Here is a 27,409-nt window from a genome sequence, read left to right as displayed (position 1 = left end):
TGTTGTAAAATGAAGAGTAAACTGTTGGAAAGAATAAAAATAGATCACTAATCAGTTATCTGTTGGATCAATATTGTTTAGATTTCTTCCAAACAAAAGAGTCGCCTGTCGCAATAGATGAATGATCTGTTAGATTGTTCACCTATTGCATCAGATTTTTATAGTTGCATCAGATTTTTAATCTGTTGCATCAAATTTTAAAATCAAGAGTAAACCATTGGAAAGAATAAAAACAGATCACTAATCAGTTATATGTTGGATCAATATTGTTTAGATTTCTTCCAAACAAAGGAGTCGTCTATCGCAACAGATGAATGATCTCTTAGATTGCTCACCTGTTGTATCAGATTTTCATAGTTGCATCAGATTTTTAATCTGTTGCATCAGATTTTCATCTGTTGCATCATATGTTTCATCTATTACATCAGATGTTTCAACTGTTGCAATACCATTTCTACCAAGACAAACAACAAATCAACCCAGCAACAACAACATATCACACATACACACACACACTAAGAACATCAACTGTGACTAAAAATCACCAACAAATTCGAATCAATTGTACGACAACGAGAAGAAGAAATGCAGAAATGCCAAAAATTAGTGTTTTATTCAGTCCACATTTCAATACCAGAAGAGTAGTTGGCTCAAGTTCCTTTGTTTCTTCATAATATTTACCTGTGAAAAATGAAATGGGAGGACGAATGACTCGAAGTTGTTGTCGCCAGAGACGTATTCACGTCGATTGACGGTTGAAAGTCAAAAAGAAACTCGCCTGACTATTTGTCGCCGGAGGTTGAAGGGAGAAATTTTGCAGAACTGTGGGTTGAGAGAAGCTGGAGAGCGAGAGTGTTTGATTAGGATTGAAGAGGGGTGTGGGTGGGTTGATTTGTATTTTTAAAAAGATTAAAAAGTTTTGAAAATATTAATCAAGTCCACAATTAACTTAATCAAATTTTCTAATGATGTTTGACCCTATCTGTTGGTCAATGTCACCAATTCTTCATTCAAGACTTAAAAGACACCTATCCTTCAATTTTCTCGAGAAACTATATGCTTTAATAAGTTACTGGTGAAGGATATTTCCTACCTATCCTTTTAGCAAGTCAAATAATGTTGTGTTTTCATGCATGTTTAATTAGAAAAATAAATATGTAACCTAGTGTAGGTTACTGATGAAGGTTAGTTAGCGATTTAATTTTGAGCAAGTTAAATAATGTTATGTTTCATGTTCCATGAGGTAAACTATCTATATTAATAAGTTATTGGTGAAGGTTATTTTGTGATTATATATTATTCGAGGTGCTTTATCACTGAGCTAGTAGCCCGTCTCATTTTCAAATTTCTGTGAGAAAAATAAATATATGTATTTTGGAAAACTATCTACTTTAATAAGCTACAAGTGAAGGTTATTTCTTGATTATTCTTTGAATAAATTGAATAATATTATCTTTTGAAGTTTTTGTATGAAAAATAATTATGTAACTTTATAGGTTTTTCATATCTGTAAACGTGTCTTCATCTAATATACAATTTTTATGTTTGGTGAGATAAAAGTTTTAATTATATTTTATTATTTTATTATGTATTGTGGGTTATTTTTATTATTCAGAAAATTCAGCTTTCTCCACATTGTATTTTCTCTCCATTATAGTGAGACCTCCTGCCGCTGCTCGTGATTCTTTTTGTAAGGATTTTCACGTAAATCTGTGTGTTATTCTTATATAATTCAAGGGGGTATTGGATGCTTATCTCTAAAGTAAATGATAAATTTTACAGTTTTATTCTTTATTCATATTAATGATATTCATTAAGCATAGGAATGGATATTGCAATTGTACTTTTTTACATTTAATGTATACTATTAATTGTACAGATAAAATAGAAAAAGATAATTAATTATATCCTGATTTAGTTAGTAATCAACTAATATGACATATTTATTTTTAGTAAGATTATTAACTAAAATGACACGAAGGAAGTATATCTTCAAAGTTTTTTTTTTTTTTTTTTTTTGGGTGGGGGGAGATATAATCAACTAATAAAAATTAATTACAACAATCATTTTCATTATATTAATTAGTTCAATCAAAACTGTATATTATCAATGTTTATAATTACGACTCGATCCCAAATAAATTGAAATTGACTGATTTACACAAATGTCCCTCTTTTTAGGTCATCACTTAGATCTGTTGCTATCTTTAAAAGTTTTTCTTTTAATATAACTCTTGTTCTAACAAAATATTAAATGTAAGTTTGCTCAAAAGGGATTATTAGACCGTGGCTAAAAGGTTCATAAGTTGAAAAAAAAAATCATTGATTTTAGTTGACCCTATCATATTGGAGTTGCCTCTCAATGTAAGATCTTCACTATTTATGTCGTTTCATTTAATTTTATTTTAGTTCGACCCATTGTAAGTTCATTGTGTGCACCTCTAGCTATCTAAATTCTTTTTGAATATATTTATATCACTCGATTTAAGCTCATTTTGTTAGTCTGATTTGTTACTATATTTTATCAACAGTTAGGAGGGATGTCGTATCCTGTGAGACTAGGCCGAAGAGATGCAAGAACCGCAATTTCACTGGTGCATTAACCCAACTTCCAGCCCCATTCGACGATCTCAATGTCCAATTAAGGAAATTCAGCGTGAAGGGACTATCCGCTCGCGAAATGGTCGCGTTAGTCAGGGCCCACACAGTAGGATTCATTCAATGTGTGACATTATTTGACGACAGGAACATTAATCCGGCCATGAAGCTGACACTAAGGTGTGGTTGCCCTGTTATTAACAACAACACGAATTTAGTACCATTGGATCTGATGACTCCTGAATTTTTCGACAAGTTTTATTACAATGATTTAATCCGGAACCAAGGGCTTTTTTTTCGGACCAAGTTCTGATGGGATCCAGTGTGATTGCTAATGTTGTTCGTACCTATAATAGTAACTCTGGTCTCTTCTTACGCGAATTCAATGATGCCATGATGAAGATGGGAGACTTACCTCCATCTCGTAGAGTTTATTGAAAATTCGCGATGTTTGTAGCAAGGTGAATGGTAATTCTATCGCGGACATATGGAAAAAAAAAAAGAAAAAAAATCTTTAAAATTTCCAAATTCATGTTCAAGAATAAACAAACATATGGATTATTATTGATATATAATCTAGGCAAAATTCATCGGTAGACCCTTTAAGTACGCACGATCTTTTACTTAGGCACCTCAAGTGGACATTGGTTCATTTTGGCACCTCAAGTGGCCTTAAAGTGTGCCACTTTGGCATCTTTTTGCCTAATTAAAACAAAACTCAGGAGCGTGTATTTCAATCCATACACGTGGATTTTCACACCAATTAAAACATACCACATAGCAGCTTCTTTCCACGTAATACAAATCCACTAAAAGGGGAGAAATCTGAAAAATCCCCAAATCAATTTGCCATTTCCAAAATCCGATTGAAACCCTAACCTTTCCCGTTTGTACATCTTGTTGATTTTTTTTCATTTTTTCTTCGATTCTTCTTTTAATGTTAGTGATTTGTAATTATTTACGATGTATTTTGCAAGTACAATGCTTGCATGAAAGTGTTGATTCATTTCAGTGACGAATTTGAAGAAATCTAGTTTATACTTGAAGAAATTTAAGGTCGAACTAAAATTTTTCTTTAAGTTTTTATTTTTCCTTGCTATTTGGACTATTTTCCGCTCAAAATTATAGTGTTGAGTTGAATTTATGATTTTAGAATTTTTTTTATGATTTCAATTATAAAGTAGGGGTTTTTCTGTTGATTTTTCGAGAATTTCACTGTTTTAGGGTTTATTTTGGAGATTTCACTGATAATATAGGGTTATTTTGGTTTTCATTTAAGGGTTTTGGGTATTTACTTTTGTTCAGAATTTTTGGGGATTTGTTACAAAAATAGAGAGCTATATTTTGATTTGTTTTCATCATGGAGGAACAATTGTGTCCGACCCTAATCTTAGTTATAAAGGTGAGATAGATATCTTTGTTGTTGTCATTGATAAAGACCATTTCAGACTTGTTGAATTTCTTTCGTACACCAAAGATCTTAGGTACTCAAAAGTTAAAGGGTTTTATTGTCAACATATAGATGGTGGGAATTTAGTTCAAATCACTTTTGATGGTCAATTACTGGAGTTTGTGATGGAGTTAAAAGATGGTGCTGAGATTGATGTGTATATTTTTTTTATGACATTGATGAAGATATTGATGTTGTGGAAAATGTTGTGCCTCTTTTAGTAGGGTCACAGTCTAATGATGAAGTTGATATAGGCAATGATGAGAATGAAAACAGAAGTCTTAATGAAGATCTGAATAGTGATGAAATAGATCTTTCCAGTAGTGAATCAAATATGAATGGTGATGATATCCCTGATAAGGATGATTCAAGCATTGATGAAGAGTTGAGAGCCTTTAGGGCTAAAAATAGAAGCAAGAAAAAATCCAAATCCAGAAAAAAAATATCAGTTGGTAAAGCTGGCATTGATAAAGGTTTTAAAGACATTGGCAGGGATAAAAAGGATAGATATATGGGTAGATTAGGAGATGATGAAGAGTATATTGATAGTTCAGACTGTGATAGTGTTGATAGCACTAATTTGTTAGATCAGGATGCTGTTGTTGGTGTTGATTTTCCAAGAAGAAGAAAAAGTAATAAAATCAGATTTGATGATGATTGTGGTGTTGTTGTTTTTTAATTTGGTATGATTTTTAATGGTCCTAAGAAATTTAAAAAAGATTTGGGGAGATATGTAGTGGAAAATAGAGTTCAGATTGTCTTAAAACATAATGAAGCTCATAGAGTGAGGGATAAGTGCAAATTTAAAACAAAATGCAGCTGGTTATGTTTTGGTGCACTTGACAGAGACTCTGATTATTTTTTGATTAAGAATTATAATCCAGTGCATAAGTGTACAACATCAAATAAGAATAAGATGTGTACAACTAAGTTTGTTGCTGATAGATTTAGGGATGAAATAAGTAAACAACCATCTTTAAAAAATTGAGAAATACAAAAATTATGCATAGAAAAATTGAGATTATATGTGGGTAGAACAATTTGTTACAGGGCAAAGTTACAGATCCTAAGAGAGGCCATGAGGGACTGAAACTTGAAATTTGTAAGATTATGTGATTTTGCTGAGATGATCAAACAAATCAATCCTGACAGTTCTGTTTGGCTGAGAATGGACAGTGAAACTGTCCCAGGTAAAATTCTATTTGTGTATTTCTATATTTCTATATCTGTCTTGATGCATTGAAAAGAGGATGGATGGACGGATGTAGAAGAATTATAGGGTTTGATGGATATTTCTTAAAGGATGTTTATAAGGGCGAACTTCTAGTTGCAGTTGGAAAGAATGAAAACAATCAGATGTTTTCTATAGCCTAGGCTGTTGTGGACAAGAAAATCAAGCATAGTTGAAGTTTTTTTGTCAACTACTTAAAAGAGGATCTGCAGTTGGGTACTGGAGCAGGTCTTACTGTGATGGATAATATGAAAAAGGTAATATTTGATTTTCTTTAACTGACAATTTATAAAAAAAATAGAATTTCTTTGTCAAGTAATTTAACTGTTTTTTGTATGTAGGGTTTTCATGTTGTTGTTCTCGAGTTGTTATCAAATGCTAAAATTAGAAGATGTGCTAAACACATCTAGGCTAACTAGAGTCAAGAGTGGAAGGGAGAAGAGAGAAAAAAATAGTTTTGAAAATGCTCAAAGGCAAATTTTGCAATGAATTTCAAAGAAGAACTTGATTACATGAACCAACTTGGTAGACAAGGTAATGATATCATTGATGATTTGCTGCATTAGCCTAGGGAGTTATGGGTTATGGCATTCTTTAAAGAGTATTGTAAGTGTGATGCTATTGAGAATAACACGTGTGAAATCTTTAATTCATGGATCTTAGTCCCTATACATTAATCTATCATTATCGTGTTGGAGAAAATTAGGAGAAAAATCATGACTAGAACTGTGGCTATGATTAAGTTTGCCAATACTTGGATATGTGATATTGCACCTATGGCTAAACTTATTTTGGAGGAGAATAAGGACAGGGCTAGAGTTCAAGGTGCTTTGGAATGCAAATGTTGGATTTGAGGTTAGAGAAGGGGAGTATAGGCATACTGTGAACTTGACTAATAGGTCATGTAGTTATAGAACTTGGAAGTTGAAAGGCATTCCTTGCCAACATGTCATTTGTGCTTTGTATCATATTGAAAAAGAGCCTGAATCTTATGTGAAACATTAGTATAAGAAGAAAACCTTCATGAAGGCTTATAATCACTTTATCCAACCAATCTCCAATATGAAGATGTGGCCTGAGACAAACAATTCAAAGATTGAGCCCCCTGAACCTAAAAAAAATCTCCGGCAGACCTTCAAAAAATAGAAAGAAAGGCAAAGGGAAACCAGTAAAAAAATCTGGAAAGATGTCCAAAAAAGGTATGATAATAACATGCTCCAAGTGTCATCAACAAGGTCATAAAAGAAGATTTTTCAAGGTAAAACAATCACTTTTATTTGATTTTAAAAGTTTATTTTTTATGTTGATTTTATAACTTATTAACTGGTGTGCTATGATTTTATAGATTCCTGATCTCAATGCACAAGCACATAGCTAAGGATTTCAGTTTAGTGGTCAAAGTTCACAAGGAAGCTGCCAACCTAAATGCTCAAGCCAATCTGTACCTTCAACCTCAAAAAAATCAACAACATGTAGCTCAAGTCAACCAGCACCTTTAACCTCAAAAAAATCAGCATTATGTAACTCAAGTCAATCTGTATCTTCAACTATAATTTGTGGTGATACAAGCAGGGTTAGAAGATTGAAAGAAGTTAAAAAATCTACCTTTTATGGTGATACAAGAATTCCTGTTACAGAAAAAATCATGAGTCCACTACCTCCTAAAAGTAGAGTAACTATTGGGCAGAAGAGGGAAAGAGTTAGAATCTCAAAGGATGTTGATGAAGGTGGATCAAAAAGGTCAAAGAATGCTGAATTTGGGATTTACACTAGTGTAAGGGAAACCCAAATACTGAATGTAAGTTAACTCATATTATTTATTTAAAAATAAAGGGCATATATATAATGTTTATTGATCCTTTTTTTCTTCAACAAATAGCCTGGGACATCAAGTCAAAGGATCCTACAAAGTGGTACAACTTACAAGGATGCAAGTTCTATAGGGGTTGATGTGGATTATAAGCCTAGAGGCTTGAAATGGAAAAATAAAGATGCTGTCACCACTAATCAATTGCAGCAGATGGCCAACAAAAAGAAGAAGTAGTTGTCAAGAAGAAGCATTTTAGTCTGATGGTGTGTTGTGATTCTATTGTCTAATGTGCATTACCAAACAATCAATTTAGTTTTTGAAGTAAACATTGTAGTTCTTTAGTTTTTGAAACCTGTAAATTCAGATTCTTTAAGTAGTATGATACAAATTGTGAGATCCAATATGGAGCATGTTTTTTGGATTACTAATTAGTGTTAACTGAAGCTAAATATAGAGCATATTTATTAACTTATTGTTGGTGTTTCTTTGAGCTTAATATGGAGCATATTTATGAACTTGTTGTTAGTGTTTCTTTGAGCTCAATTTGGAGCGTATTGATGAAGCTGTTGTTGTTGCGTTCAGGTCAATATGGAGTGTATAGATGAAGTTGGTGGTGGTGGTATTTTCAGCTCAATAGAAGCGTATAGTTAGTTGTTCTTGGTCTTAATATTAGCTCAATATGGAGCATATAGTAAAACATTGTTGGTGTTGTTGCTTTTCTATTTGGATACTTCATTTTACAAGACTAACATTGACAGTATTTAGAATCAAATCATTGACAATATTTCGAATCAAAATAAACATTTCATTTCATCAAAATGTAACATTCTTACAAGATCAACATTACGTCAACAAACGAAACCTAACAAGGTTTAATACTCACCACAAAAATACATTTAAACTTCATGACAACGAGAAGGAATTAAGTTATTTTGCAACTTCTACACTTGAAGGCAATCATAACTTCAAGGCCATCAAAACTTCAAGGCCAAACTTCAGCAATTTGGCTTCAATGTCCATATTCCCCATAACAACAAACAAGTAGCAACGATACCAACAATATTATATCTTCTAGCTCGATTTTCTTTATCTTCAAAGGACTTAACTTTCTTCAACAAACCCCAAATCACCCTATTTGCTTGTGCAAAGTGTCGTTCTTCATACCAATCAAAGTAATCACACCCGTTCAATTTCTACAAAATTACTAACAAAAATGATTACAAAATCAATAATTAATCGACTTATTAAGTTAAGAAGTAAAAAACATTACCTCTGAATTTTTACACGTAATGCTTCATTACCACATTTACAATAGTAATAATCTTTTTCGCAAAAAGTTATGGACAACGAGCTCGACACTGTCCAATTCAATTCGAATAAACTAAGTAAAAGTTCAAACTTTTGAAAAATTAATGAAGAAGAAGAAGAAGAGAGAAGTTTTTTATAAAAAAATTCCAAGAAGAGTGATAAATTAGAGTTAAGATTTGATTTGGGAATGAAGAAGAAGATGAAATATTGGTATATTACCGTTTGGGGGGGTTCATTTATATGCCATATCAGCAAAAAACAGGCTTCCACATGCCTTTACGGAGTGTTCCACATGCGTTTTTCCAACAAGGCAAAAGGTGCCAAAGTGGCACATTTTAAGGCCACTTGAGGTGCCAAAATGAATCAATGTCCACTTGAGGTGCATAAGTGAAAGATCGCGCGTATTTAAGGGGCTGACGATGGGTTTTGCCTATAATCTATAGTTTGTTGTTTAATGTAAGATGTTTTGACTTTTATATGTACCCCTTTGTCTTTAATTTTGGTTATGTACATGTAATACAAAATTATGGAGGTGTCTTTCTCCATATTTATATATATATGTATATATATGTATAGTAGCACTATCTTAATAGCAACTATGTTGTTTGCTATGAAGCTATTATAAGATAAAATAGATATTTCAAAAGTAGTTCTTAATATGTCTGTTTAAAAGTAGATATTGGTCATTAAAGCGTATTCTAAGAATCCCAATATCTACAACTGTGTAAATAGAAGCGTTGATATACAATATGCTTCAGTTCCTATAATCAAGCACAACTATTACTTATAGGAGCCAAAGAAAAAAAAAAAAAAAACATCCCAAGACATATTTATATCGATTTGACATCCCGCGTTTTTTACTTCACGAAATTTCATCCAAACACCTCAATTCAATCAGAACTAGGACTCATTTAATGTGTTTGAGTATTCAATTAAATAGATCAAGCTTGTGTGATTGATTCGGGGCGCGAAAAGATGATTGGGAGGACTAGATTATCCTGCTTTACAGCACGATCATTTTATTGACTTGAATTGGCTTAAATAGAAACTCAATGACTAAATCCTTGTATTTCTGTTAGAAGCTATTTCCAAGGCGTGAATCTGTGACTTTCTGATCACATGAATACAACTTTACCAGTCACTCCAAGGCTCTAATAAAAGAATATCAATCTTACGTAGGACTTGTACAGTCGTTCTCGACTACTCGTCTCGTATCTGAAAGAAAGAGCAAGCTATTGCCCTAGTGATTTAAGGCCTCGACGCTCCGCCAGATCCCCAATGCATATTTTTTCGGATTTATCTTCAGTTGATGTTTTCTTAACCTTTCAAAGATGTTGCGTAATTTTTCAATGTGATCAATTCTTTTTTTTTTTTTTTTAATTACCAAATCGTTTACGTAAGGTCAATTTACATAAATAGTATAAATATATAGTTTTATTTACCGATTATAGTACATTTATTCTTAAAGTTGATAGCATAACTTTTTTTAAACCAAAAATAGCTAAACACTTATAAAGTAATATATTTTTAACACAGTTTTTATATAGTAAACATAAAGTAATTTAAATAGTATTTGAATGTTTGAAATGCAGGTGCAATACGTTTTTAACATCATTAATAAGAGAAAAAGATAAACAGTAAGTGTAATATATTTTGAATTTAATATATTATACATATTAATGAAGTATTTCAATGCATGTGACGAATATATATAACTATAACAATTTTAATACAAATGAATTATAAGTATTATATGTGAATATCAAATATTTTAATACAAATTAAATTAGTTTATGTTGTTAGAAATATAATATATTTGTTAGTATTAAATAATAATTTTGAATCTGAATTGAATGAAAACACAGAGAAATTTAACATGGGGATACATTACAAACCCAATTGTCATGTAAGATCCATGTTCATAAAACCCAAATCTGTTTTTTTTTTTTTTCAAATAACATAAATCCTGATAATTTGAAGTTGAATTACAAAAAAATTCAATATTTACCTAATTAATGAAATCCTAATTTTGAATTCCTCGAGATACATAATTAGCACCTTATACATCTATCGAAGATATATTTTTTCGTTTGTAAAGATACATAATTATTTTTCGATACATTTTTTCGATTTTAGGTCTGTCAAGATACATACGTAACTCCCTATACATCCAACGAAGATACATAATTAATTGAGATTTTTATTATTACTTTGTAAGGGTGAAAATTTCTGTAAATATAGTAAGTTAAGATATATGTTTATGTTATTTTTCTTTTTTTACAAAAGGAATCCAAACTCTCCATGGCCCAAATTTATTTTATGGCCAAAACCTGTATACTATTCTTGTTATTGGGTCACAATCTAAAAATAGAAGCTATTTATTTACATGAATGGTCTTGAAGTTGGTGGTTTTGAATTTTTGACCATTACGTGCTCGTGAATAAATCTTTAAGATCAAAAATTAAAAATTCGACATATGAGGAAAAACTTGCTGAGTTAAAAAGTTTTATCCACCAAGCAAGCGGGGACAAAATTAAATTCAAAGCCAGGGGATGTATACCATATGTTATATGTTCATCGGAACGCATTTGCTTTGATTCATACCTTATATATTTCGAAGAATTCATTACATAAGTACAAGCAATAAATTTTGAACTTAAAAAAAAAATAAAATTTCTCACATCCCTTTTTTATCAAAAAGAATAGATTTTAAGTTTGAAAGAGTTTTATTATTAAGTGAGAAAAGATGAAAATTTTGTTTCAAAAAGGATTTTTATAATTAAATTCAGAGTCGGCACTTGACATAAATCGAATGTACCAAGTCACCTTTGAAAAGCTTTTTTCAAAATGATTTGACTCTACAAACTGATCCGCAAATAGAGATTCTAATTAACGAATTTTGTTGATTGAGGAAAAGGTGTCAGGCATCCCTCGATCTTGTGGTTCAACCACAATCGCTCTTGGAGTATATCAGCTAATGAGACACTATAACATGCATAAACCAAACAAAACGCACAACAAACAAACAATCAAACAAACAAGACCAAAAATCTAGTCCAGTCCAGTCCAATTGATTACAAACCGAAATAAAATGCAGAAGTTAAAATCTAAATTATTCTAACTATCCTATACTATGTTTTAGCCGATGCCTCGGGCCTTGATCACGATAAGTCTTTCAAATACAAAGTACTTCGGAACATTTTTCGGTGAATAAATACAATTTCCTCGAGACATTCCCCAACAAAATAAATACAATTTCAACAATGTATGATAAAGTCATTCAACAAACATTCAATCACCCAACAATTTTGATTCTTACAATTTGCCTACCCAACTTAAGATTTGCCTATTTATTTCAGCCTAAAACGTGATACTATCAAATTAGACAAACATCAATACTTGTTCCGATTCAAACTACCAACAATAAATCAAATATATACATTCACGTTTTCAAGATTCATCCCTCCCCGAATTCCATCCTTAATCAATGATAACTAATGCTGATATAAAAGCAATCAATCAAGCCATGATAATTATACAAGCTCAAATATACTTCAAAACACACCACTATTCACACCATCAATCGCGTTGAGATAGTAAAATCGAGTAGAACTGAAAATTGTACCTCACAAGAACGGATTTTTATTATACTAGTGATAAAAAAGTTCAAACTCGAAATCCTCAAATGAAGAACCTCAAACAACGAAAAAGAGTAACTCAGTTTCTAAAAGACCCAACCCGAACATATTTGAACGAAAATCCACGAAGAAAAACGAATCCCGAAACAACGATACCCGAAATTCAAGAGAAATAGAAACAAATATACAGTTCGGAGTCAGTTTTTTTTTCGGGAAAAATAGCGCTGCCGACGCCGGCGTGCTTCGCCAGAACAACCCACAACGTCGGATTTTTCGCTCTCTCTCTCTCTCTCTCGAGATTTCTGTTCAGTCGCCGGACCTTCTCCGTTTCCGATCAATTTTCTTTATTTTTCGTTTGAGAGTGATATGTGTGTGTAGTGTATTGTTAATTGTGAGGTGTGTTCTTCAGTATGTGTGAGTGGGCGTGTGTATTATTGTTGATTTTAGTCAAACGAGAAAAATAAGCAAAGAAAAAATGGCAGTGTAGTTGTTGTTTAGTGAGTAATAATGGAGGAGTCAGTGAGTAGGTCAATATTATTGATTTATATATATATATTGCTCTTTAATTTTTATTACCTCCGTACCAAATTACTCGTTTTAAATTTTTTAATTTGATGTTTCATGTTTTTTTATCTTTTTTTCATTAATAAAGAAGAGGCAAAAAATTTCTTTCTATGTTTTATCCTTTGCATTAATTATTTTTTAAAAAAATTAAAATGTAAACATCATTTAATAGGGATACTATAGTAAACTAATCATGTTATTAATTATTTTTCTTAATCAATGTGTCATCTCAATTTGAAACGGATAATTTGAGACGGAGAGAGTACAAATTAACAAACTTATTATTTTAATAATACAAACTCTTAATTTCTCCTAACAATATTTAGTCAAAACTTGACAATTTTTATAAATTAAAACACATTATTTAGGATTTTTTGTTGCAACTAAAATTCAATTTTTCTTCCATGTTAGTTACTATTACTATTTTTCTTTTATGAGTATTTTGTTATCGGTTAAACTGAAAACCAAACTGTTAAGCACTAGAAATCGATAAATCGAAAATCGATAAAAAAAATATTTTATTATTTTGGTTATTGATTTAGCATATTTAAAAATCGAAAATCAATAAATCGAATCGATAATATATAAGATCAAATCAAACTGACTGATGTACACACTTAAATCAGGGATAGATGGAGTAGGGGTGAGGGTAAAGATAAGATAAAATGGGTAAAAATTAATATTGGGTCGAATAAAATTACATTTCTATAAATTTGAATTTGTAAATTTCAAATCGAATCCGTCTAAACAACTGATCAGATGACATATGTCCTTTTAGAAACTACATTGTTAATTGTTATTTGTTGAGAGTTCTAAATCATTATAAAACGTAACAGTTTATAATAACTATGAAAATGAATTAATTATGAAAACTTTATATTAGCTCAGCTGCTAGGCTGCTATCAAACATCAACTATTCATCTATATATGCATTTTTTATGTCTCAGATTATTTGTCACGTTTCTTTTTTTAAAAGTTAATTTTGACTTAATTTCAAAATTAAATTAAATTAGATCAACTTAATATTTCATATTTAGAATTTATATATTCAAAAATTATATAATAAAGTATTAAAAGTTGTAATTTCTCCCATATTAAAATGCTTAAAATTCACAATACATAATATGAACAAAAAGTAAAATATGATAATCAATATGAGACGACATACTCAGTACTTTGATTATTTTCACAATCCTTTCTATAATTATATGGACGTTACTAAAAATCACATATATTCACAAGTTTTAGTTGTACAAATTTTACCTAACCAATCACAAATAGAGAAGAAACCTTAATCAATACAATCAATCGTAGTTTCTTATTACTCATAGTTTTTTTTTTTTTTTCAAATAACATATTTCTATATTTGAAAATAATTGACTTTCTCCGTCTTTTTTATCATTATTAATAAGAAGTTTTTATAAGCATACAGACGTTATTGGTATCCGTACGTATAGTTGTATATTTTCAAAAGTCTTATAACAAGACGACATGTTAGAAACTATAAATTTCAAAATTCTTCAAATTCTTTATTAGATTACTTATATTTGCAATTTCCCACCTTCATTTATATTAGTTGAAATAGTAACATTATTTTTGTTGCACTGTATATTTACTTGTTCAAGAAATGACTTAATTATTTCCTAACCACTTCTTGTACCAATGCATAATAATTCCACGTTCTTACCAATACTAATTATATTAGGAAAAAGGACATGATATGATCATTTAAAAAAAATGGTTCACATATGAAAAGGTGGATATGCTGTAGCCAGTCGGTTATATTAATTTTCCTTTTTAGCCATTTGGCTCAATTGGGCACATGCAATCTCTATACTCAATTGATACACTTTTATACCACATTGATACACTTTTATATTATATTGATACACTTTTTAAAAAAGAGAAAGAAAATTTCATGCAAGTATGTTCAGTCCCTATACCCAATTGATACTCTTTTATACCATATTCATACACTTTTATACTAAATTGATATACTTTTATACTAGATTGATAGACTTTTATGCCACGTTGATACAGTATATATACCACATAAATACTCCTTTTATAGAGAAAATTTGTTCAAGCATATACAGTAATTCGTTATTCGTGAATTTGGTAACTTCACCTAAAATTTTTGTGAAAATTTGTGCAAGCATATACATTATTTATTAAACTCTATACTTTTACTGTTCAAACATTCCTTAATTTTTTTAATTAAAAAGAGAGAGATAATAGGAAAAAAAAAAAATTCAAAGTGCCGCTATAGTGTAACTCATATGAAAAGAGATAGAACAATTATGGATGGACTTGTATTTCATATTTTTATTTTCGTGATTGCATCTGAAAAATAAATAGGTGGATAGAGTGGACTTTATTCCAAAAAAATAATTAACAACATTAAAAGAAAAAAAAAAGTGAAAAACAAACACAAAAAAAAATAGAAAGAAAGAGAAGTAACATGTAAAATAATTGACATTAAAAATTAAATAATAAATAAGGAAAAGATTAAAAAAGGGGGGGGGATAGTAGCAGAGTACAGAAAAGTTTAAATAACTATCGATTGAAATTATCAAATCAATAACTATATCAATAAAATATTTTAGGTAAGATGACATTTATATCCTTTCACCTTTATTTTATCCCACCCAACATTGTACATTATAATATGGATTAATTAATTTAACTTATATATAGAGAATATATGAAATAAATATTTATGTTGTCAGTATACTTAAACTTGTTATTATAGTGCGCAATTATCTAGTTTATGGATGCAAAATTTGTTTATGTACACAAACTTACTTATAAAGAATGTTTGTAGAGATAAGCATTAGTAGTTCTCCGAACTATGATCAAAATTGCTATAACATATTATTCTAACTTCATAGGGATCTTATTCAGTGGCGAATTCAGAATTTTTAGTAAGAGAGTTCAGAAGTAAACATACGGACTAGTCGAAGGGATTCAACATCTACTAGATATACATAGAAATAGTACAATTTTTTATCGAAGGGGGTTCGGGTGAACCCCCTGGATCCAAGGTTGCTCCGTCACTGGTCCTATTACTTACCTAAACTCAATTTTAGCATATTTTTGTTACCCTTTTGCGCTGATGTGGCACCTTTATTACATAAAATGAAATTCATGTCAAAGGTGTCACGTCAGCTAAAAAGGCTCATGACAAAATATGTCTCGCCCGCTAAAAAGAAGGATAAAAATACGCTAAAATTTAGTTGGTTGGAAGGGGCGAGGGGGATAGGACCTCGTGAAGTGAAAATGTTTCGTAATAAATTTGATCATACCTCAGGAGGGTACTATATGCTTTAGTCATATTTGTACTGTCTATCAGTAATTTGCTAATATATTTGTATTAGAAAATTTGTTAAATATGTATATATATTAATTATGAATCCATTAATTAAAACGAGCTATGTACAAGGTTGACGACAATCTCATCACTTGGTGAGTTTCTTGCCTTCCACAGTAATAATTACGTATTATGTATAAGTCCAAAACTCATGTCATAAATTTCAAAATCTTATTACAATATATGTAGGACGAATAACATAAACATATACCTTAACTTATCATATTTACATAAATCTTCACTCATATAAAGTAATTGTAAAAATTTCAACTAGTTATGTATCTTCATTAAGTGTATCAGAAGCTAATTATGTATCTCAATAGACACACACAAAAAAAAATATCGGGAGCTAATTACATATCTCAATAGATCCAAAATAAAAAAAAATATATCGGGAGCTAATTATATATCGCGATAGACCCAAAATCGAAAAAAATATATCAGGAGCTAATTGCATATCTTTACAACGAAAAAAATGTATCTTTATTGGATATACTATGTATCTCGACAGACTTAAAATCAAAAAAATATATCGAAAATTAATTATATATTTTTATAAAAAAAAAAATATATCTTCATTGTATGTATCGACAGCTAATTATGTATCTCGACAGACTCAAAATTAAGATTTTTAATAATCATGTAAAATATCAAAATTTCCTGTACTTAGTTCCAAAACCGTAGGAATTTATGTTTTGCCCATATATGCATGTTTCTTATCCTTCAAATTGCTGATCAAACTTTCTATGATTGGTTAACTTGTTATCTTTTAAACAATCTTATAGTATTACATTTCTATAAGGGGCTGTTTAATTTTCAAGGCTGGCTGTTTAATTTTCAAGGCTTAAACTCGTAACCTCCTGGTTACATGACAACAACTTTTAACATTAATATATAGAAATTAAACTCTGTAAATACAACTCTCTCATCCATATATCCATCACTCACTCTAAATCAAACCACTTAAACTATATATCAAGAACCTTTTACACTTCTCAATTTCTACAACACCCTCCCCCCCAAACCCCCAAACCCCACCCCACTCCACCCCACCCCCACCCCCACCCCCCACAAAACAATGATCCATCCATCACCCACTCTAAAGCAAACCACTTAAACTATATATCAAGAACCTTTTACACTTCTCAATTTCTCCACCCCCACCCAACCAAACCCTCCAACCCCACCCCACCCTTCAAACAATGTGCAAAAAGGAGATGAATCCCCAAAAGAACTTCAATGTGATAGTGAACACGACTGAAATAGTAGCAGCAGTATTGCCAATACAAGAACATTGGCTACCATTATCCAATCTTGATTTACTTTTACCTCCATTAGATGTTGGAGTCATATTCTGCTATTTAAATACCATTATTATAAATAATTTAGAATTTAACTCAATCATAAAAATACTCAAAACAACTTTGTCTGAAACATTAGTTTCTTACTATGCACTTTCTGGTGAAATTGTTCAAAATTCATTTGGTGAACCAGAGATTTTATGCAATAATTCTGGTGTTTATTTTGATGAAGCTTTTGCTGATCTTGAACTTAAACAGATTAATTTTTATAATCCAGATGAAAGCATTGAAGGAAAATTTGTTCCTAAAAAGAAGCATGGTGTACTAGGGGTTCAGGTAATTAATTAATATATGTCTTCATGCAATTTATTTTTGTCCATGCATGCATGTGATGATCTTGTTAATGTCCCAAATTAACAAAGACAGTATTGTTATAATGTTGAAGTGTGTGATCATCTGATTTAAAAGATCGAGTCAAATATCTGGTATACCCTGAACTATCATCAACTTTGCTATGACACACCCCAACTTCACAGAGGTCCTATTACGCCTCTGAACTCAATTTTAGTTTATTTTTGTCACCCTTTTGTACTGACGTGGCATCAACTAGCGCCCATGTCAGCTAAAATGATTGATAAAAGGTGCCACGTCAGCACAAAAGGGTGACAAAAATACACTAAAATTGAGTTCATGGAGGTAATAGGAAGGACCAACGTGAGTGTGTTGTAACAACTTTAGTCATAGTTCGAGAAGGTACTGGATGCTTATCTGTAAAAGATCCATTTATATGTGTAACGATGGACGTACAATTAAGGGTAAGAGTTCGATAGAACTAGGTATCTTTAACGAAAATCTTGAGAAATTCATATAATATGAATAATGTAGGGATTTATTACTCTATGTAATTTAGAATCCACTAACTCAAAAAAAAAAAAAACAAAAAAAAAGTTCAAGCGCATAAACTTCAAATCCCGATCGTGCCTCTTTTGGGGTCGGATTTTTTTCTCAAGGGACATATATACACGCATATCTCTGGTTGAATATCATGTTAGAGTGTGTGACTATTTCATAATCGAACAACTTAAGCTAAGTTGTTTGATTGAACACATTTTTATTTACTTAATTACTCATGTTTTCAAAAAAAATATTCAATCTTGATTGTTGAGAAGGTGATCACAAATTCAAAATGTTTAAAAATAAATGCAGTTTTGAAATTTGTGATATATTAAATATACAAAAAAGACGACATTCTTTTTAAACAAATTACTCTCTCCATCTAATAATATTTTCACTATACTAAAAATAAATGTCTAATAATACTCATTCAGTTTAAAAAATCAATGAAAAATTTATCAATTTGGTCCATTTTACCCTTCTTATTAGATGTTATTCATTATTCAATACATTTTTCAAAGCAACAAATTAATTATATCCGAATGGTATATGGTAAAATTACCTTTATTATTCATTATTTTTGAATATGTATTTATTATTTCTAAATTTGTGGGTGTCTAGTCCATATAAATCAATATTGTTGAAAATAAGGAGTAAGAAAAAAGTTGAAAATAAGGAGTAAGGAAAATGTGTCACGTAAATTGAGACTGACGAATTACTACTCTTTTTTTAAGTGATGAAAGTTGATAACCCTTAAAACCTAACTTTGTCCTTTTGTTTTGTTTATTTAATTTATAGCAATTTTATCCAATATATTTAACGAAAATATATTTTTTTCTTTGTAAAGATATATACAATTAGCTTTTGATATATATTTTTTAATTTTGGGTCCGTCGAAATAAATAATACATCCAACGAACATACATTTTTTTCTTGTAAAGATACATAATTAGCTTCCAATATATTTTTTTTCGATTTTGGGTCTGTCGAAATATATAATTAGCTCCCGATATATTCAGCGAAGATACATAATTAGATGAATTTTTGGAATTACTTTGTAAGGGTATAAATTTCTGTGAATATGATAAATTAAGGTGTATGTTTATGTTATTTTTTCTATTTAATTCATAACAATTTTACCCAATTTTTTCAATGTAGGTTACACAACTCAAATGTGGAGGAATAATAGTTGGTTGCACATTTGATCATAGAGTTGCTGATGCATATTCAGCCAACTTATTTCTTGTGTAATGGTCTGAATTAGCTCAATCCAAGCCACTCTCTCAGCTCCCATCTTTTCGACGATCGCCTCTGTTTCCGCGACATCCTGGATACTACGATGACTCAGTCGATGACTTATACGTATCAATACCTATCGTACCTCTCAGAAGACCAGAAACCCTAAATCCTGACGATCAGGTCATAAGTAGAATTTACTATGTCACGGGGGACAAAATCAGGCACATTCAATCACTAGCCAATTGTTGTGACAAAAAGGGCATGAAGTCGTATCAGAGGTCTAAACTGTTCAGTGCTTTCCTATGGAAAACTATTGCATGTGGAATTAATGTAGAAACGTCGAGTTTCAAGAATTTCAGACTTGGTATCATGGTCGATGGTCGTACTAGATTGATGATGAGTAGTAATGTTGATGATGATAGTTGAGGTAAATCACTAAAAGTGTATTTTGGTAATGTTCTATCTATCCCATTTGGAGAGGAGAAAATTGAGGAACTAAAAGCGAAGTCATTGGATTGGATCACGAACGTAGTTCATGAATTTCTTGATATCACGAAGACACAAGAGCATTTTCTTGGATTGATTGATTGGGTCGAGGCACATCGTCCTTGACCATCCATGGCTAAAATATATGTCATGGATGACGATGGACCGGCTGTCGTAGTGTCATCACAACAACATTTTTCATTCAAAATGGTTAATTGTGGTTGGGGTAAGCCAATCTTTTGGTCATATCATTTTCCATGGGCTGGAAAAGCAGGATATGTGATGCCAATGCCAAGCCCAAAAGGGAATGAAGATTGGATTGTCTATATGCATCTCTTGAAATGGCAAATGGAAATTATTGAGGCTTCTGCTTTCCACGTGTTTGAACCTGTGACTGCAAATTATCTCAATTTGATTTGATTATAGTCCGTCCAGGACAACTTTAGTCATCGGGTTACATTCATCTATCCTATCTAAATAATAGTGAGATTTTACGTTGTATATAGTTATGTGAATATGCAAAAAATAATGTTATTTATACATATGTCAGTTCTTATTTGAGTCAAGAACAACTTTAGTCATCGGGCCATATTCATCTATCCTACCTATCTAACCAATAATAGGTTTTTATTTTGTGTATTTATTTATCATTATGTGAATATGCAAAAAATGTTATTTATTGATATGTCGTCGTTCTTGTCACACCCCCTTTTTAAAACGTACTACCAAAAATTCAATGTTTTATTAAGGGTTGAAAGGATTTTAATTACTAATGTGACAAAAGACAAAAATTTGTTTCGAAAAAGGATTATTTTTTAACAATCAAAACTCAGAGTCGCCACTTGGCATAATCCGGTGTGCCAAGTCACCTTTGGAAAATCCTTTTCGAAACCATTTGACTCTTAAACTGGTTTGCGAACAGAGACTCCGACTAAGGAATTCTGTTGACCGAGGGGAAGGTGTTAGGCACCCCTCGATTCCGTGGTTCAACCACGGTCGCTTGGTAGAGTGTGTCGACTATTTTGGCATTACGAAATGTATAAACCACACAAAAGCACGCAAAATCATCAAACAATAAACAAAACAAAACAATCCAAAAAAATGTAAAGTCCAGTCCAATTATACAGTCCGAAAAATAGAAAAATACGAAAATATAAATCCTAATCTAAACTAAATCTAGGCTAAGCTCCAATGCCCTACCCGACGCCGTGGGCCTTCATCACGATCATTTTTCGCCAACATGATACATCGGGGCATTCCCCGGTGAATAAATACATCAATCTTCGGGGCATTCCCCGGCTAAGTGAATACATTTGAATTAAATACGATAAACTAGAAAGAAACATTCACACGCACATTCCAACATTCAAACAAAACATCCTTCTCAAATTTTTGCCTACCTGAACTTACATTGCCTATCCGTTTCCACATGTCATAATTCTTTCACGTTCACTCAATGTTTACTTATTTCGGATTGAACGAAAATAATAATAAACCCACGTTAATCTAATTCAACCCTTTTTATCAAGTTCTCATTTCCACCCCCGCTAGCTTCGTTTTTATCAATCAACAATCAACACATGGTCAAATTCTTTCCTCAACCAACCATAGCCTAATCAACAAACGTAATGATCAATATCAACAATAAAACCAACAAACATAATAACACCACACATAATCACAACCAATTCGACACACCAAGATAAATAAAAAGAGAGCGGGTTAAGAAATGGACCTTCTGAATATTCTTGCTTGATTAAGAAGAATAAAGCCGTTCTGAAACCACAATGAATACCACAAAATCTCGAATATTATCCAACTCCAACCCGATAACCTCCGAAATCCGATTCGAACTCAACAGGAAAACCCACGACAACAGTGAACACCCAAAATAAAAAAAATATGAACAAAATCGAGACTAGTAGAAAGAATTTTGACGGGATTGAACTGAATCTTGCCAGAACCAGATTGAACCCCCCCGGAATTAGACCCAAAATCGGTCAACACGACTGATTCGAGTCGAGTCAAAGTCGAAATCCACAATTACTGTTCTGTCGAAACTCCGGTGAGCTCCAACGATGATGCAGACAACCAGAACAGCCCGTCAACAACATTTTTTTTTGGTGAAAGGATAACGTTTCCGGCCAAGAACGCCGGAACAGTAAACCTGGTCGAAACTCTGGTCAACACGACTGATTCGGACGACCCAAATAGCCAGTCGCTGAATGGATTCCGTACAGAAAAGAAGAACAACGGAGGAAGGTTTGACCATTTATATGAACGATGAACGGAAGGGGTGACTCCGGTGAAACTATTGCCGGAACAGTAACCCGAATCAATCCCCGCTTTCTTCTGCATTACGGATCTCAACCTCTCTCGCAGCTGTCTTTCACTCTCTCGCTTCTCTCTCGCATATCTCTCTCACTCTCTCGCTTCTCTTTATTGTTTTACTCCGATCTATGCACTGTTTCCGACCTATCTCCCTCCGTTCATCTTTATCGATCCCCAATTCTACTGTATTTCTCCTTTTCGATGATGTATGTGTGTATACCAATATGTGGGTGTGGGTGTAAAAAATGGTTTCCGTATTGAGAGCCTCTTTTTTTGTGTGTGTGCTGTGTCTATTGTATATATTTTTGGAGAAGATGATCTTTATCTCCTCTGTGAAGAAGAAGATGAAAAATATATAGGAGTGTGTGGGTTCCACGGGTAGGGGGTAGGGTGTGGGGCATGGGGTAGTGATGTGTTGTCCAAAATTGATAGGAGGGGTGGTTAATTTTGTTACAAAAAAATAATTGGGGATTAAGTTTGTTAGTGGGTTTGATATTTTTGTATTTTTATGGGATATAATCATACAGGTGAGGGCACGTGGTAAGATATGGATAAAAATGTGTAACTTGGGTCTTCGGGAGGGACAGAATTAGGTGTCTACAGTTCTTATTTGATTTGGCTGTAGTCCATCCAGAATAACTTTAATCATCGGGCCACATCCATCTATCCTACCTATCTAAACAATAATGTGTTTTTATTTTGTTTATCATCATATGAATATGCAAAAAAAGTTAGCTATATGTATGTTGTTCTTATTTGATTTGACTATAGTTCATCCAGAACTACTTTAGTCATCGGGCCACATTCATCTATCCTATACCTATCTAAATAATAATGTAGTTTTATTTTGTTTATCGTCATGTGAATATGCAACAAAGTTATTTATACATATGTTGTTCTTATTTGATTTGACTATAGTCCATCCAGAACTACTTTAGCCGTCGGGCCACAATAATATGTTTTTACTTTGTTTATCGTCATGTGAATATGCAAAAAATGTAATTTATACATATGTCATTCCTATTTGATTTAACTATAGTCCATCCAGAACTACTTAAGTCATCGGGCCACATCCATTTATCCTACTTATCTAAACAATAATGTGTTTTTATTTTGTTTATCGTCATGTGAATATGCAAGAAAATGTTATTTGTACATATGTCGTTCTTATTTGATTTGACTATAGTCCGTCCAAAACTACTTTAGTCATCAGTCCACATCCATCTATCTTATTATACAGTAATGTATTTTTATTTTATTTATCGTCATGTCAATATGCAAAAAATATTGTGTATACATATGTCGCTCTTATTTGATTTGATTGTAGTCCGTCCAGAATTATTTTTGCCATCGGATCACATCCATCTATCCTATCTATCTAAAGCAATAGTGTGCTTTTATATTGTTTATTTATTTATCATTATGTGAATTTGCAAAAAATGTTATTTATGCATCGTTCTTATTTGATTTGACTATAGTCCATCTAGAACTACTTTAGCCATCGAGCCACATCCATCTAGCCTTCCTATATCTAAATAATAATGAGTTATTATTTTGTTTATTTAATTTATTTATCGTCATGTCAATAAGCAGAAAATGTTATTTATACATATATCGTTCTTATTTGATATACTCTTTGATGCAGTTTGTAAAATTAAAATCATGTTACTGTTGGAAAATTAAGTTGAAACTGTTTTATACAATACTAGAACAAAAACTACTTTTAGTGGCAATAAATTGATACTTTAATAAAGAGTACTAAAATTTTTATCGATATTAGTTAATTGTCGATAAATCTAATGTAATATAGGTTTTAAGGACATTTTACAAGGAATGCTAAAATATAGTAATTATCTCTTAAAAAACATATTTAACGGCAATTAAATTATTATCATTAAATCATTTTTGCATAATAATATTTATCTAATCAATTCTCTAAAATATTTCTTATATCTACCTCTATATTTTCGATCTATAACCAACCTCTCACACAAAATACAAGCACAATATAAATTAAAATAATTCAATACAATACTACCAATAATCCTTACTCACAAATGACAAAGAGATGCATAACTACAAACTTGAATACTACCAAACTGAAAAGAAAATGCCAAAGGAGACGAAAAGACTATAATACCATTGCATGCACCATGCAATCGATGTGCAGACACGTAAATCGGTGATACTACAGATGTTTGCTTGCACCTACAAATTGAAAATGACTAAAATGCCCTTATATCAAATCTGATTATACTATATAAATACTAGCTTCCATGAAGTAAATGAAACATCACTTCTTCTATATTATTTTGAATCAAATTAACTAAGATATGGCTTCTTTAAAGCAAGCTTTTCTCTTCATGACTCTCTTTCTTGCAATTTCAGGTTCTAAACTTACTTTTTGCCACTTTTCTCTCTTTGTAATAATTGTGTATATTAATTATTCTGATCATTATTACAATTAATTTATGTACAATTAATATCTCTTGGTGCCCTAAAGTGATTGCTTTAAGAGATTTACCAATTGATGTTGAAGAGATGAAAGTAAAATTACTTCTTCCACTTAATAAAGAAATGACTTGTTATCGAACTTGCACTTCAGATAGTGATTGCACTGATGGTTGGGTATGTACAACTTGTTCAAAACATTATGACGTATTTGGACAATATACATATTCGGATTGTTCCGCGTTTTGAAGTTGAGGACTGTTCCACATGTTAACAAGTGCATTGTTACTGATGAAGGTTATTTTGAAACTATCCTTTAAACAAGTTAAATAATATTTGTGTAACAAAAATAAATATGTAATCTTATAATTTTTTTCAGATATTGAGAAATTATTCACTTTAACAGGTTACTAATAAAAGTTATTTTATGACTATCTTTTGAGTTAGTTAAATAATATTATGTTCTTTTAAGTTTGTCTAAGAAAAATAAATACTCAACCTTATAAGTTTTTCATATATTGAGAAATCAGTACTCTAATAAGTTACTGATGAAGATTATTTTGGGACTATTCTTCAAACAAGTTAAATAATGTTGTGTTTTCATATATGCTTGTGTAAGAAAAATAAATATGTAACCTTATTTATAGCGTAAATATCGTAACGTATCTGACTATATTTTTAAAGAGTTCTAACAAAATATTTTACATGATGGCGGAAAATTGGCAAAGAAAAGTTATAAAGGCCAATACATGTTCGGTGCTTCTGCAATATTAATATTTTGCTATTATGAATTTGGTCCAAGCAAAGTTACCATCGATTTTACCTATTATTAGATTTGAATCAATAATTTATCAGGAGTCTCAATCGGTTTCGCCGACTATTATAACCTTTTATTTGTGGCTTTTATGATTGACAGATTTATTCTGAATTTTTATGACTAGCAAGCAAATAAAGAGATCAGAAAAGAACTAAAATACTGTAATTTGGAGACGATGGTAGTGATATGGGGAATTGATAATAAAGATGGCGGTGATATAGAGGGACTAGACAGACATGGGAAATAGTTTGTGACTATCAAAAAAGTAAAATTTAATGTACATGTAGGTTTGACGAATAACAAATTGGGACCTGGTACCTGAGATGTATGAGTACATGGTCAACAAGTGTTTGAAAGTATTATAACAAAGAAATGAAACTGGTTCATGAAGTCGAGTATTGCGAATGTTTTTGGGTAAATTTGATTCTCAAAAAGGAACCTTATTTTATGTGTTTATCACCATCAAAAAGGAAAAATTTGATGATGCATAGTTACTACTGTACTATGTTTTGTTTTGATAATTTCACAAACTTACTGAGGGATCAGAAGAAGAACCAGATACCTACACCAGACCGATCTAAGAAGGAAAAAGAGAATCGGGTTCTCAGGAGAAACAAGTTGTAACTAATCCTTAGATGAGTCTTATTTCATAGAGACCGAGTTCATATCATGAATGTACTCATAACCTTGTTAACTGGTATAACTTCTTAAAGGGATTCCTCTTGGTTCAACATATGAATAATTAACAATCTGCATGTAGGGACCTAATCCCTAAAGGGCGTAAGTATGTGGTCAACTGTACAGCTGAAAAGTCTTGTTCTACAGCTGTTTTGACAGCATTTGCAAGTGTGTGGTCAACTGTTTCGAACAAATTTTTTCTTCATCAAAAGATGATTTCCTCTATGCAAGCTTTTCTCTTCATTGCTCTCTTTATTGCAATTTCAGGCTTTAAACTTACTTTTACTACTCTTCTCTCTTTGTAATAATTGTGTATATTAATTGTTCTAATTGTTATTACACTTAATCAATGTGCAGTTAACATCTGTTGGGGTCTAAAAGTGATGGCTTTAAGAGACTTATCAATTGATGTTGAAGAGATAAAAGGAAAATTACTTCTTCCACTTGGTAACGATGTGACTTGTTATCGAACTTGCTATTCAGATAGCGATTGCAGTGATGGTTGGGCGTGTACAACTTGTTCAAAACAATATAGCATATTAGGAAAATATATGTATTCGGATTGTTCCATGTGGTGAAGTTCAGGACCATTCCACATCTTAACAAGTGCACTGTTACCGATGAAGCTAAGGTTATTTTGAAACTATCCATTGAACAAGTTAAATAATATTTTGTGTAACAAAAATAAATATGTAACCTCATAAGTTTCTTAGATATTGAGAAACTATTCGCTTTAATAGGTTACTGATGAAAGTTATTTTGTGACTATCTTTTGAATAAGTTAAAGAATGTTATATTTTTAAGTTTGTCTAAGAAAAATAAATATTCAACCTAGTAAGTTTTTCATATATTGAGAAATTAGTACTCTAATAAGTTACTTTTGAGTAAGTTAAATAATGTTGTATTTTTAAGTTTGTCTAAGAAAAATAAATACTCAACCTTATAAGTTTTTCATATATATATATATATATTGAGAAATTGATACTCTAATAAGTTACTGATGAAGGTTATTTTGGGACTATTCTTCGAGCAAGTTAAATAATGTTGTGTTTTCATATATGTTTGTGTAAGAAAAATAAATATGTAACCTTATTTATAGCATAAATATGGTAACGTATCTGATGATATTTTTAAAGAGTTCGAACAGAATATTTTACATGATGGCGGGAAATTGGCAAAGAAAAGTTATAAAGGCCAATACATGTTCGGTGCTTCTGCAATAATAATATTTTGCTATTATGAA

At 31.3% G+C, this 27,409-nt stretch overlaps 1 long non-coding RNA gene and 1 pseudogene across 1 annotated transcript; both read left to right on the top strand.

Annotated features, from left to right (window-relative positions):
• Positions 1-17,186: 17,186 nt before the first annotated feature.
• On the top strand, positions 17,187-20,309 carry LOC107869842 (annotated as a pseudogene).
• Positions 20,310-24,482: 4,173 nt separating this feature from the next.
• Positions 24,483-27,409, top strand: LOC124897630. Its single transcript, XR_007054396.1, has 2 exons — positions 24,483-24,608; positions 26,524-27,409. It is a non-coding gene; the product is annotated as an uncharacterized LOC124897630 (long non-coding RNA).

This window comes from Capsicum annuum, chromosome 4 (genome assembly GCF_002878395.1).
Source record: "Capsicum annuum cultivar UCD-10X-F1 chromosome 4, UCD10Xv1.1, whole genome shotgun sequence".
NCBI lineage: Eukaryota > Viridiplantae > Streptophyta > Magnoliopsida > Solanales > Solanaceae > Capsicum > Capsicum annuum.
This window is presented reverse-complemented; position numbering and strand designations above follow the sequence as displayed.